Source organism: Chelonia mydas, chromosome 1 (genome assembly GCF_015237465.2).
Source record: "Chelonia mydas isolate rCheMyd1 chromosome 1, rCheMyd1.pri.v2, whole genome shotgun sequence".
Taxonomy (NCBI): Eukaryota; Metazoa; Chordata; order Testudines; family Cheloniidae; genus Chelonia; species Chelonia mydas.
The window spans coordinates 3,814,691-3,828,926 of NC_057849.1; the positions used below are offsets into that span (position 1 = coordinate 3,814,691).

Below are 14,236 nucleotides of genomic sequence, written 5' to 3' on the forward strand. Positions count from 1 at the left end.
TCAGCCAGCCAGTAAAACAGAAGGTTTATTAGACGTCAGGAACATGGTCTAAAATAGAGCTTGTAGGTACAGAGAACAGGACCCCTCGAACAGGACCCCTCAGTCAGATCCGTCTTGGGGGGCAGGAAGGCCAGAACCCCATCTGAGTCTTGCTCCATTTCCCCAGCCAGCTCCAAACTGAAACTCTCCAGCCCCTCCTCTCCTTTGTCTCTTTCCTGGGCCAGGAGGCCACCTGATCTCTTTGTTCTCCAACATCTTCAGTTGGCACCTTTGCAGAGGAGGGGCCCAGGCCATCAGTTGCCAGGAGACAGGGTGTTGGCCACTCTTTGTGCAAACACCATCTCACTGACCCCCTAGGGCTCTGCCACATTCACACACCCTTATCCCACCACCTAGATGCTTAAGAAATGCGTAGGGGAAACTGAGGCACCCACACAGTATTCATACACATTGTAAGGAGAGTGGTCAGTTTGGATGAGCTATTACCAGCAGGAGAGTGAGTTTGTGTGGGGTGGGGGTGAGAAAACCTGGATTTGTGCTGGAAATGGCCCACCTTGATTTTCATACACACTGTAAGGAGAGTGGTCACTTTGGATAAGCTATTACCAGCAGGAGAGTGAGTTTGTGTGTGTGGTTTTTGGAAAAAGGGGGCGGTGGGGGTGAGAAAACCTGGATTTGTGCTGGAAATGGCCCACCTTGATTACCATACACATTGTGAAGAGAGTGGTCACTTTGGATGGGCTATTACCAGCAGGAGAGTGAGTTTGTGGGGGGGGGGGGGGGGTGGGGTGGGCAGAGGGTGAGAAAACCTGGATTTGTGCTGGAAATGGCCCAACTTGATTATCACACACATTGTAAGGAGAGTGATCACTTTAGATAAGCTATTACCAGCAGGAGAGTGGGGTGGGAGGAGGTATTGTTTCATAGTCTCTGTGTATATAATGTCTTCTGCAGTTTCCACAGTATGCATCCGATGAAGTGAGCTGTAGCTCACGAACGCTTATGCTCAAATAAATTGGTTAGTCTCTAAGGTGCCACAAGTACTCCTTTTCTTTTTGCGAATACAGACTAACATGGCTGTTACTCTGAAACCAGAGAAAACATTAAGAACATTCCCACTTCGTCACAAGTTGATACTTTGCACTGTGTTAAACATTTTATCCAGCATGGTGCTAATTCTGCCCTCTTTCCTGGTCTTGATATTGTACATACAAAAGACCTTCTGCCGAGTGTGGACAGATCTAATGGCATAATGAACCCCACATATAAAGAAAGCATTGGAAACAGAAGGTTTGTGTGGCCTGCTATACCAGGTGTTTTGCACTTGCAGAGAGTTTGCTAATCACAATGTTACCTGTATTTGCCTCTGTTGAATAAATTATCTACAACCCACTTTCATCAACAGCAAAGTCAATGTCCTGCCATGACGCACCAGCATAGGAAACGCAGTTGTTATAGATGGCATCTGTGATGTATTTTAGACTGAACTAGTTGGTTTGTTTTAAATGGAGTATAAGTAGTGCCAGTATTGTAGAGTTACAGTACATATAATTCTTATACACGGTAATATCACGACCTTGTCCACACTGAATTCTCTTCTCTCAATCATTTCTGTACAGCAGCAAATCATCATATCACTGGTAAAGACTGTACTATCCCAGTGATCTCCCATCTGTGTTCAAAGGTGCCACCCGGTAAAGTTCCTTCTCTGGGTTAGCAGGACAGTGAAATGGGAATAGGCAAGCCCCCTCTAGTTCACCTGTGTCAAGACAGGTTTGCTGATACCCATGAGTCCACCATGGTACTCATGGGTACCTGGAATCAAAAGGAAAATAAATGGTTATAAAATTGGGATACAAAGGAGATTCAGGACTCCATGGACCTTCCATCCTCTGCCTCTACGGGTGGGGTGATTAAGGTCACAAGGGAGACACTGGCAGCCGGGGAGCCAGAGTGGGGAGCTTTCTTCCCCACCCCACCTCCGGCTATGTGGGCTGAACTCTGGGGAGTGGGCATTGGCAGTAGCTGGAAATCCGCAAGTCATCCCCTTCTCTTGCCCCCCCCCCGTTCAAGAAATAGAGGCCATGCTGACGGGGGGCAATCTGTTTGGTGGCATTCTCCTCCTGGCATGCCTTCAGCTGCTCCTGCAGAGCCATGGTCTCCCGGTAGATGTCCAGGACCTGGTTTTTGTCCAGCTTCTCCAGCTGATCCACCAAAAGGCTCACGTTCATACTCCCAAATTCATAAGCATGTATTTTCCTTTTGATTGCAGGGACTTGTGACCATAGGCTCAGTTAAGGGTGAGCGCCAGCACTGTCTAGTGTCCTAACTCAGCGGGCACTAGACTAACACAGGCCTCCTGGCCTGCTCTGAGGAGGATCCCACCCCAGGGGTGGGGTGGCAGGGGGTAGGGGATGCAGGCCCGCCTGACTCCAGCGCGTCCCAGCCTCGGACCCTAACAATGGCGGAGTGATCTGCCACGTGGTCAGTGGGGATTGGCCCGCAACACGCTGTCCTTGTGAGAGACAATGAACCCACAGCCCAGTAAACCGGGCGCTCGCATGGGATGTGGAGTGTTAGGATATAGATATTCAGGCCTGTCTCTAAAGGCCAAGACTCTAATTTAGGTGTATTCTTATCACTTGGCTAGTTCTAGAGCTATAAAAGAAAGAATCAAAATCACTGTCTGCCGGTGTAAGGGCCTTCTCTTACTGTGACAGTTTGAGGCCCTGTGCTTAGGCTAAGGCCTTTGGCTAAGCAGCAGAGGCAGCCATAAGCTAGGAAGTGACTGGTCACCTCCTCACATCCCAAACTAGTCACATTGAAAGAAGGTGCTATTGGGCTGTTAGGATTCAATCCTGTCCTGACAGTGCCTATCGCCTCCAGAGAAAGGGAAGTGCCTAGAAGATGTAAAAGGAAACTTAGTTTGATAGCATCCTGTCTGGCAAGAACTCACTTATCCATAGCTGGGATGTGAAATCCTCATTTCTGTGTTGTTCTAATCTACCATTTCCCTATTGTTTGTCTGTATAATCTCTGTCTGGTTCTGTGATTGTTTCTGTCTGCTGTATAATTAATTTTGCTGGGTGGTGGAATATAATTGGTTACATAATCATGTTACAATATGTTCGGATTGGTTAGTTAAATTTCAGTATAATGATAGGTTAAGGTATAGCTAAGCAGAACTCAAATTTTACTATATAATCTGCAGTCAATCAGGAAGTAAGGGGGGGGGGGATGGGAACAGGGAATGGGGTAGGGGATTGGAATCATGTCTTGCTAAGGGGGGGGGGGGAATGGGAACAGGGACACAGGTAAGGCTCTCTGGTGTCAGAGCTGGGAAGGGGGACACTAAGGAAGGAAACTGGAATCATGCTTGCTGGAAGTTCACCCCAATAAACATTGAATTGTTTGCACCTTTGGACTTCAGGTATCGTTGCTCTCTGTTCATGCGAGAAGGACCAGGGAAGTAAGCGAGTGAAGGAATAAGCCCCTAACATGGAGACCTATGGTCAAATCCCTGTGTGACACACTCTATATGATTTTATAAAAATATGCTAATAAATGTGAATATAATGTAACTAGAATACGCTTCATGCAAAAGGTCCCTTGTGAGGTATCATTACAAAGCTTATAATGTACAGAGTGTGGTCATCTTATTTGTATGAATGTATCATTCTTGTACCTGAAACTAGAAAAATAAAATATAACTCTAAGGGCCGATCGTAATTATGCAAAGTGTGGGCCATAAATGGTGGTTTGGAATCTTGATGGCTCCCATTAACCAGGACAATTATCTGTAGATGGCTCTGTTTTACTTGTAAGTCTTCCTGTGTACATGTGTGCTGGCAAGTGGGTAATGAAGTCTTACAGTGACATGTGATCATGTCAGCTGAACTGGAATCCATCTTTAACCTGGTGCTTTTCCATTGAGAAGGAGGGGTGGGAACCCAGAGGGACAAAGGATTCCTGCCTTATGCAAAAGATATATAAGTGGGTGGAACACAACAAGGGGAGGCGGCCATCATGAGGAATCCCCTAGCTACCACCTGAGCTGGAACAAGGGCTGTACCAGGGGAAAGGATCGGGCCCAGACTAGGAAGGTGTCCAGTCTGTGAAAGAAACTTATTGAAACATCTCTGAGGGTTAGATTTTATCTGTATTCAGTTTTATTACTGTATTAGGCTTAGATTTGCGTGTTTTATTTTATTTTGCTTGGTAATTCACTTTGTTCTGTCTGTTATTACTTGAAACCTCTTAAATCCTACTTTCTGTATTTCATAAAATCACTTTTTACTTATTAATTAACCCAGAGTATGTATTAATACGGGGGGGGGGGGGGGGGGGGGGGGGCAAACAGCTGTGCATATCTCTCTATCAGTGTTATAGAGGGTGAACAATTTATAAGTTTACCCCGTATAAGTTTTATACAGGGTAAAACTGATTTATTTGGGGTTTGGACCCCATTGGGAGTTGGGTATCTGAGTATTAAAGACAGGAACACTTCCAAAGTTGCTTTCAATTGAGCCTTCAGCTGTTAGAGGATGTGGTTCAGACCTGGTTCTGGGTTTGCAGCAGGCTAGCGGGTCTGGCTCAAACCAGGCAGGGCTCTGAAGTCCCAGGCTGGCAGGGAAAGCAGAGGCAGAAGTAGTCTTGGCACATCAGTTGGCAGCACCAACGGCATCTCTGTGATCCAACCCATCACACTATGACCTTTGTATTTGGCACTGGGGTGACTGCCGCTGGCATCCTGTGTCCAGCTCTGGTGTCCTCAATTCAAGAAGGATGTTGATAAACTGGAGAGGGGTCAGAGAAGAGCCACGGAAATGATTACAAGATAGGAAAAGCTGCCTTATAGTGATAGACCTTAGTTTATCAAAGAGAAGGTGAAGGGTGACTTGATCACACTTTAGGAGTACCGAGCTGGGGAACAGAAATGTGATAATAGAGGGCTCTTCAGTCTACAAATGTCTAACAAGATTCAATGGCTGGAAGGTGAAGCTAAACAAATTCAGACTAGAAATAAGGCACAAATTCTTCGCAGTGAGGGTGATTAGCCCTTGGAACAAGTTACCACAAGTTGAGGTGGATTCTCCATCCCTGACAATCTCTAAATCAAGAGTGGAGGGCTTTTAGAAAGATCTGCTCTAGTTCAAACAGGAATTGATTCAGGACAGTCCTCTGGGCTGTGTTATACAGGAGGTCAGACATGATGATCACGCTGGTCCCCTGTGGCTTTAGAATCTATGAAGCCATTAGTGATCCATTCTGCAGTGACTAAACTGAGTTGCCGTATTTAGTTGTTCAGTAGCTGACTGTTGCATTCAGCATTGCTCAACGGGAAAATACAAAGTAGGAATACAGCTGGGTGAATCATTCCAAATAGAGCTGAACTTCACCATTTTGGTTTCTGTTTGTGTATCCTCCTAGAGCTGACTGAGATTTGCTTTCATATATTAGTTATCTGAAATTATTCACCCAATAACGCTTGCACTGTGGCTTGTTTACAGTGGGTTGCAGGTGTTCCTATCTGACATCTGAGCTTCCTGACTGGTCACTGTCACATGATATGTTTCTGTTCTTTACAGGTCTGAATGTAGCTCTTAGACTCTGGTTTGTATGGCATTCAAAGAAAGCACATTTCAGTTTCACTTTATGTGAAGCAACGTCCTACCGCACTCATACTGCGAGCATATAGGGGTGGCCAGACTGGCCTGTGCAGACATAACCATCAATATCCGGTATGGCTTTGCAGTGCCGATTGTAACCGTTATACTAGATGTTGTGCTTATTGGCATCTCTTATGCACTGATCCTCAGGGCTGTCTTCAGGCTCCCCACCAAAGATGCCTGGCTCAAGGCTTTAAGCACCCGTGGCTCCCACGTCTGTATCATCATCTTGTTTTACACCCCAGCACTTTTCACAGGCCTTCTCTGATTGGCCGCCCACCTGCGCAGCCTCTCTGGCCTGCTGAAGCCCCATCTAGCATAGGAGTGGGGCAGCCACCTCACTACAGTCATATATACATTCATAAGCATAGTCCCATTGTGGAAGTATAACATTGTATAAGTATAACATTGTATAAGGGGACATGCTGGATACCTTGTATATGAGAGGGCATGCCAAAACATGTTACAAAGTATCTGAGGGAGCACACGTAGGGATAGTTAGCTTTTGAATGGAGAAACAATTAAGATAGAGCCAGCACGTCTAAGAAGCAGGCATCAGAATGGAAGGTGTGAAGGGCAATTAGTTAAGTTAACTGGAAGCTGTTAAAGGAGATTGTTAAGGGTGGCAGGTAATTGAAGATACGTGACTGGTCTCAGGGATCTCGAAGGGTGGTGACTAAAATCTTTTTCTTCTTTTGTCTGTAACTTCTCTGTAACTTGTTCTCAAAAAAACTGTATAAATTAAGAGACATAAGCCCCACTCGGGGGACTCACTTCTAAATGTATTAGCAGAGCAGCTTTGCTAATAAAACAGAGTGGTCTGATAAATTGTGAGTCTGGGTCAAACTTTGACACCGTAAAGCATTATGGGGTGCAACATCAGACAAATGGTGTTTGATCAGTACATTAACATCTGCAACTCCTTGAGATATGCAGCTGTATTAACGCACTCGGTAGTATGGAGAATAGAGCTGGCAGCTGTAATTAGAAGTCTCTATATAGTTCTCCCATTCATCTTGCTGCTTCAAAGACTTACGTACTGCATTATCCATCACTCTTCCTGTGAGCACATGGGCATAAGCAGCTTGGCCAGTGCCAATATAAAAGTCAACGTTGTGTATGGTTTAACAGTTGCCCTGTTGTCAACAGGGCTAGATGTCGCCTTTATCGCTGTGTCTTATGCTCTGATCCTCAGGGCCGTCTTCCAGCTGCCATCCAAGGACACCTGGCTCATGGTTCTCAGCACCTGCGGCTCCCACATTTGTTTCATGCTATTATTCTACAACATCCTGCTGGCCAACCTCTGTGTAGTTGTTCCCCCCATGCTAAATACTTACGGGGGTGAAAAACAAGCCGATTCATAAAAGGGTAACAGACACGTTTGTTTGGAGTACTTTGAGGGTTGGGAACAGGGTACACTGCCTTTCACGGCTTGGTCAGGGTGTTTGGATCCAACTGCTGTCACTCTCGGATGGCTGTCTTGCGGCTCACGTGAAAACAAGTGGAGATCACAGTCCGTGCCACCAAACTGACCACTTCCCCGTGTCTATTTCCCAGGCTCTGCAGAGAGACCAAAGAGACTGGCCAGCCATGCAGACTCTCTGAGCACGGGACGGGGTCCGTCTCTCCAGGTCTGGGTTGTGGCACAGTGACTGGTCAGCGTGACGGGAACTTGCATGGTTCCTGCCTGTGCTCTACGTCTGCGAATAACTACAGAATAGGAGCTGCACCAGGCCTCTTTGCCTAGCCAAGGAAACCTCCCAGGCAGTTCCCTGGAGCAGCGAGCTGCCCCTTGGCATGGGGGTTCAGAGGCCAGAACTGCACAGGGACAGACGACTGGCCGGAGCCCCGCTGCTCTCCAAGACAAAGCAGCGAACAGCCACCCTGCCATTGCCAGCACATTTCCCACTCCGGGTGCGTTTCAGGGGGAAGGAGCCACCCGAGGGCTAGCACCACTCCTGTCCCATCCCCCACAGACCAGAAGTCTGTTTTTCATGTGGGCGCCCTGGTCACGTGTACTGAGCCTGCCCTTACGTTTGCTACAGGCAGGCTTGGACAGCGGGAAGCTGGGCATGCAGGCTGAGCCTGTCACAAGGAAAGGGACGGAGGGGATAGGCCTAGCTGGCTGCGGGGACGGCCGAACCCTTGTCGGGAACCATTTAGCAGGGGCCGGGGAATATATAGGGGGAGTAGGGAGATAGCGTTGTGTCTGTCTTTGGCAACAGTGAGACCATTACCGGATACCGTGTCCAGTCCAACGAAGAGAGGGACGAGCATCTTCACGAGCAGGCTGGCTAACCTAGTGAGGAGGGCTTTAAACTAGGTTCACCAGGGGAAGGAGACCAAAGCCCTGAGGTAAGTGGGGAAGTGGGATACCGGGAGGAAGCACGAGCAGGAGCACGCGAGAGGGCAGGGCTCCTGCCTCATACTGAGAATGAGGGGCGATCCGCGGGTTATCTCAAATGCCTATATACAAATGCACAAAGCCTGGGAAACAAGCAGGGAGAACTGGAGGTCCTGGCAAAGTCAGGGAATTAGGATGTGATTGGAATAACAGAGACTTGGTGGGATAACTTGCATGACTGGAGTACTGTCATGGAAGGACAGGGAGGCCAGAAAAGGTGGAGGAGTTGCACTGTATGTAAGGGAGCAGTATGACTGCTCTGAGCTCCAGTATGAAACTGCAGAAAAACCTGAGAGTCTCTGGATTAAGTTTAGAAGCGTGAGCAACAAGGGTGATGTCATGGTGGGAGTCTGCTATAGACCACCGGACCAGGGGGATGATGTGGACGTGGCTTTCTTCCGGCAACTCGCAGAAGCTACTAGATCACATACCTTGGTTCTCATGGGCGACTTCAATCATCCTGATATCTGCTGGGAGAGCAATACAGCGGTGCACAGACAATCCAGGAAGTTTTTGGAAAGTGTAGGGGACAATTTCCTGGTGCAAGTGCTGGAGGAACCAACTAGGGGCAGAGCTCTTCTTGACCTGCTGCTCGCAAACCGGGAAGAATTAGGAGGGGAAGCAAAAGTGGATGGGAACCTGGGAGGCAGTGACCATGCGATGGTCGAGTTCAGGATCCTGACACAAAGAAGAAAGGAAAGCAGCAGAATACGGACCCTGGACTTCAGAAAAGCAGACTTTGACTCCCTCCGGGAACTGATGGGCAGGATCCCCTGGGAGAATAACATGAGGGGTAAGGGAGTCCAGGAGAGCTGGCTGTATTTTAAAGAATCCTTATTGTGGTTACAGGGACAAACCATCCCGATGTGTAGAAAGAATAGTAAATGTGGCAGGCGACCAGCTTGGCTTAACAGTGAAATCCTTAAACATAAAAAAGAGGCTTACAAGAAGTGGAAGATTGGACAAATGACCAGGGATGAGTATAAAAATATTGCTCGGGCATGTAGGAGTGAAATCAGGAAGGCTAAATCACACCTGGAGTTGCGAGAGATGTTAAGAGGAACGAGAAGGGTTTCTTCAGGTATGGTGGCAACAAGAAGAAAGCCAAAGAAAGTGTGGGCCCCTTACTGAATGAGGGAGGCAAACTAGTGACAGAGGATGTGGAAAAAGCTAATGTACTCAATGCTTTTTTTGCCTCTGTCTTCACGAACAAGGTCAGCTCCCAGACTACTGCACTGGACAGCACAGCAGGGGGAGGAGGTAACCAGCCCTCTGTGGAGAAAGAAGTGGTTCGGGACTGTTTAGAAAAGCTGGACGTGCACAAGTCCATGGGGCCGGATGCGTTGCATCCGAGAGTGCTAAAGGAGTTGGTGGATGTGATTGCAGAGCCATTGGCCATTATCTTTAATAACTCATGGCCATCGGGGGAGGTCCCTGAAGACTGGAAAAAGGCTAATGTAGTGCCCATCTTTAAAAAAGGGAAGAAGGAGGATCCTGGGAACTACAGGCCAGTCAGACTCACCTCAGTCCCCGGAAAAATCATGGAGCATGTCCTCAAGGAATCAATTCTGAAGCACTTAGAGGAGAAGAAAGTGATCAGGAACTGTCAACATGGATTCACCAAGGGCAAGTCATGCCTGACTAATCTAATTGCCTTTTATGATGAGATAACTGGTTCTGTGGATGAAGGGAAAGCCGTGGACATGTTATTCCTTGACTTTAGCAAAGCTTTTGACACGGTCTCCCACAGTATTCCTGTCAGCAAGTTAAAGAAGTATGGGCTGGATGGATGCACTAGAAGGTGGGTAGAAAGTTGGCTAGATTGTCGGGCTCAACGGGTAGTGATCAATGGCTCCATGTCTAGTTGGCAGCCGGTGTCAAGTGGAGTGCCCCAAGGGTCGGACCTGGGGCCGGTTTTGTTCAATATCTTCATAAATGATCTGGAGGATGGCGTGGACTGCACTCTCAGCAAGTTTGCAGATGACACTAAACTGGGAGGAGTGGTAGATACGCCGGAGGGTAGGGATAGGATACAGAGGGACCTAGACAAATTGGAGGATTGGGCCAAAAGAAATCTGATGAGGTTCAACAAGGACAAGTGCAGAGTCCTGCACCTAGGACGGAAGAATCCCATGCACCGCTACAGACTAGGGACCGAATGGCTTGGCAGCAGCTCTTCAGAAAAGGACCTAGGGTTTACAGTGGACGAGAAGCTGGATATGAGTCAACAGTGTGCCCTTGTTGCCAAGAAGGCCAATGGCATTTTGGGCTGTATAAGTAGGGGCATAGCCAGCAGATCGAGGGACATGATCATTCCCCTCTATTTGACATTGGTGAGGCCTCATCTGGAGTACTGTGTCCAGTTTTGGGCCCCACACTACAAGAAGGATGTGGAAAAATTGGAGAGAGTCCAACGAAGGGCAACAAAAATGATTAGGGGACTGGAACACATGACTTATGAGGAGAGGCTGAGGGAACTGGGGATGTTTAGTCTACGGAAGAGAAGAATGAGGGGGGGAATTGATAGCTGCTTTTAACTACCTGAAAGGTGGATCCAAAGAGGATGGATCTAGACTATTCTCAGTGATAGCAGATGACAGGACAAGGAGTAAGGGTCTCAAGTTGCAGTGGGGGAGGTTTAGGTTGGATATTAGGAAAATCTTTTTCACTAGGAGGGTGGTGAAACACTGGAATGCGTTACCTAGGGAGGTGGTGGAATCCCCTTCCTTAGAAGTTTTTAAGGTCAGGCTTGACAAAGCCCTGGCTGGGATGATTTAGTCAGGGATCGGTCCTGCTTTGAGCAAGGGGTTGGACTAGATGACCTCCTGAGGTCCTTTCCAACCCTGATATTCTATGATTCTATGATTCAGTCTGGTGTCCACACTTCCAAAAAGATGTTGAAAAAATTGAAACTGTTCAGAAAAGAGCTGCAAGAATGATTCAAGGTCTGAAAAACCTGCCAGATAGCAACAGACTTAAGAAGCTCAATCTATGGAGTTGATCCAAGAGAAGTTCATGAGGTGACTTGATCATGGTCTACGGGGAAGAGATTTCTGCCAGCAAAAGGCTCTTTAATCTAGCAGACACAGGCATAACTAGCCCAAATTTTAACAATGGGGGTTATTAACCATAGGAGCAATTTACCAAGGGAGGCGTTGGATTTTCCCTCACCTCAGGTCTTTAAATCAAAACTGGATCCCTTTTTGAGAGATCTGCTCAGGCTCAGATGTTACAGACTAGATGCAGAAATTACTGGGTGAAATTCTGTCTTATGCTATGCCGGAGGCCATGGGGGATCATCATAATGGTCCCTGACCCTCATTACAATAGAGCCGGAGCTTCTTACGCTCAGGGACAGACTGTGTCCTCCACCCCACTGGGCGGCAGGGAAGTAGATCACTAGAGAGGCTGCACAGCCTGCAAGGAAAAGGCCAGGTACAGATTCCAAGTCAGGCTGTTGCTTCGGTTACAGATTTGGCAGATGATAAAGTGTATCGCTGCCCCCCGGGGGATGGGATAGGTCAGACCCGACCCCACATCTATGATCGAGCCAATCTCTGCAGTGTTGTTGTAGCCCTGTCTGTCCCGGGACATTACAGACAAGGTGGGGGACGGGATATTTTTTTGTTGGACCAACTTCTGCTGATGGAAGACACAAGCTTTTGAGCTACTTGTTAGGGGGCTTATTCCTTCACCCACTTACTTCCCTGGTCCTTCTCGCATGAACAGGGAGCAACAATACCCGAAGTCCAAAGGTGCAAACAATTTGATGTTTATTGGGGTGAACTTCCAGCAAGCATGATTCCAGTTTCCTTCCTTAGTGTCCCCCTTCCCAGCTCTGACACCACAGAGCCTTACACCTGTGTCCCTGTTCCCGTTCCTGCCCTTAGCAAGACATGATTCCAATTCCCCACCCCCATTCCCTGTTCCCATCCCCCTCCCCCACTTCCTGATTGACTGCAGACTATGTAGTAAAACTTGAGTTCTGCTTAGCTATACCTTAACCAATCATTTTCCTGAAATTTAACTAACCAATCCTAACATATTGTAACATGGTTATGTAACCAATTATATCCCACCACCTTAATTAGTTTACACCCAGCAAAATTAATTATACAGCAGACAGAAACAATCACAAAACCAGACAGAGATTATACAGACAAACAATAGCAAAGTGGGAACTATAATGACAAAACAATACAGAAGTGAGGATTTCACTTCCCAGCTATGGATAAGTGAGTTCTTGCCAGACAGGATGCTATCAAACTAAGTTTCCTTTTACATTTTCTAGGCACTTCCTTTTCTCCGGAGGTGATAAGCGTTATCAGGACAGGATTGTATTCCTAACAGCCAATAGCACCTTCTTTCAATGTGACTAGTTTGGGATGTGAGGAGGTGACTGGTCGCTTCCCAGCTTATGGCTGCCTCTGCTGCTTAGCCAAAGGCCTTAGCCTAAGCACAGGGCCTCAGACTGTCACAGGGAGAGAAGGCCCTTACACCGGCAGACAGTGATTTTGATTCTTTCCTTTATACCTCTATGACTAGCCAAGTGATAAGAATACACCTACAGTCTTAGAGTCTAGGCCTTTACAGACAGGCCTGAATATCTATATCCTAACCCTACTCAGACCAGATTAAGAGTTCTGTGTAACCTTGAAAGCTTGTCTCTCTCACCTACAGCGGATGGTCCAGTAAAAGATATTACCTCCTCCACCTTGCCTCTCTGCTGTCCACTCTCCGGCATTTCGCAAGAGCATCCAGTGTCTGATCCTTAGCGGTGCTGAGCTTTTGCAGCTCCCCCGGAATTAGGCGGGAACTCAGGGTCTCTGGAAATCAGGCTGCTCGTTGAGGAGCCGAAATACGAATGTCGGTGCCTAACTTTAGCCACTCAGCTTTGAACACTTTGGGCTCGGTGAGTTGTTCAAAGCCTCAGGGCGAGTCAGTGTCGAAGGCTCTCCCCCCCGAGTGCTGCTCCCCAGAGCTGGCACCCAGAAGGCAGTACTGCCCAGTCTCAAGATACCGCACATCTCTTCTAACGCCCCTGCCCCACAAGTCAAGTGCTAACTAACACACAAATCTCAGCTTTCATTTTTTCTCGAGTAGGTTTGGTGGCAGAGGGAATAACCTGTGAAGCGGGAACCTGAATGTGATTTGGGGAAGGGTCTCGTCTGACTCATGATTTTTGAACAGCTGTGGCTGGTGATGCTTAAGACCCAGTTCTGCATCCTCTGCTACCACAGCGGGGTTCAGTCTGAGGTTCTTTAATACCCCGTCTTCAGTAACCACCACCCACAAAGCAGAGGGACGGGGTCCACACTCATTACTTCAAAGGAAACACACACCTTATGGAACAGAGTGAACAACTCCAGATTCTGAGCATGGGACCGAGAGCCAGGAACTCCTGCTGTGCTTGGGCGAGTCACTGTGCATAGTGAGGCTGTTCAGAAAATGCCCCTCACCCTAGCATCTGGGCAGATAAGTGGGGAGGGGCGGAGTTATGTAAAACACCTTGAAAATAATGCTTTGCCCTTCTCCACCCAAGGCTGTCAGTCTAGAATACAAACACTGGTGAATTAAGCCTCACCAACCCATCACCATGTGGGCCTGAGCCCCATTTTACAGACGGGGAAACTGAGGCACATCACAGTTAGTCGTCGTCTTCAAAAGTCTTTGGCTCCTGGAGATCCTCAGCAACCTCTGAAAATTAAGTCACACAAACCTCCAATTGGCCTCCCCCTCCCCGCCCCCAAATCTCAGGGAGCCAAAATTAGTGGGGAAGACTGGAAAAGGTGGCGTAACTGACCTGGTCATACAGCAAGGCTCTAGCAAAGATCAGAATAGAACCCAGGAGTCCAGGCTACCAGCCTCAACGCTCACCCCTAGACACCCCCCTCCCCAAGGGCAGAAACCAGAAGTCCCAGCTGTAACAGCCCTGCCCCCACCCAGCTAACCCCTAGACCCCGCCTCTCCTGCCAGAGCTAAGGGCAGAAGCCAGGAGTCCAACTCCGAGCCCCCGGCTAACCCACAGACCACCCCCCCTTTCCTCCCCCCCCCCCCCCCCCCGGCCGGGGACAGAACCCAGGAGTCCAGGCTCCCAGCCCCACCCCCCCCGCCGCTCTAATCCCTAAACCCCTCCCTTTCCTCCCCCCCCACGCCAGGGACA

At 48.2% G+C, this 14,236-nt stretch overlaps 1 pseudogene; it reads right to left on the reverse strand.

Annotated features, from left to right (window-relative positions):
* Positions 1-1,123: 1,123 nt before the first annotated feature.
* LOC122462413 lies at positions 1,124-2,231 on the reverse strand (annotated as a pseudogene).
* Positions 2,232-14,236: the final 12,005 nt, after the last annotated feature.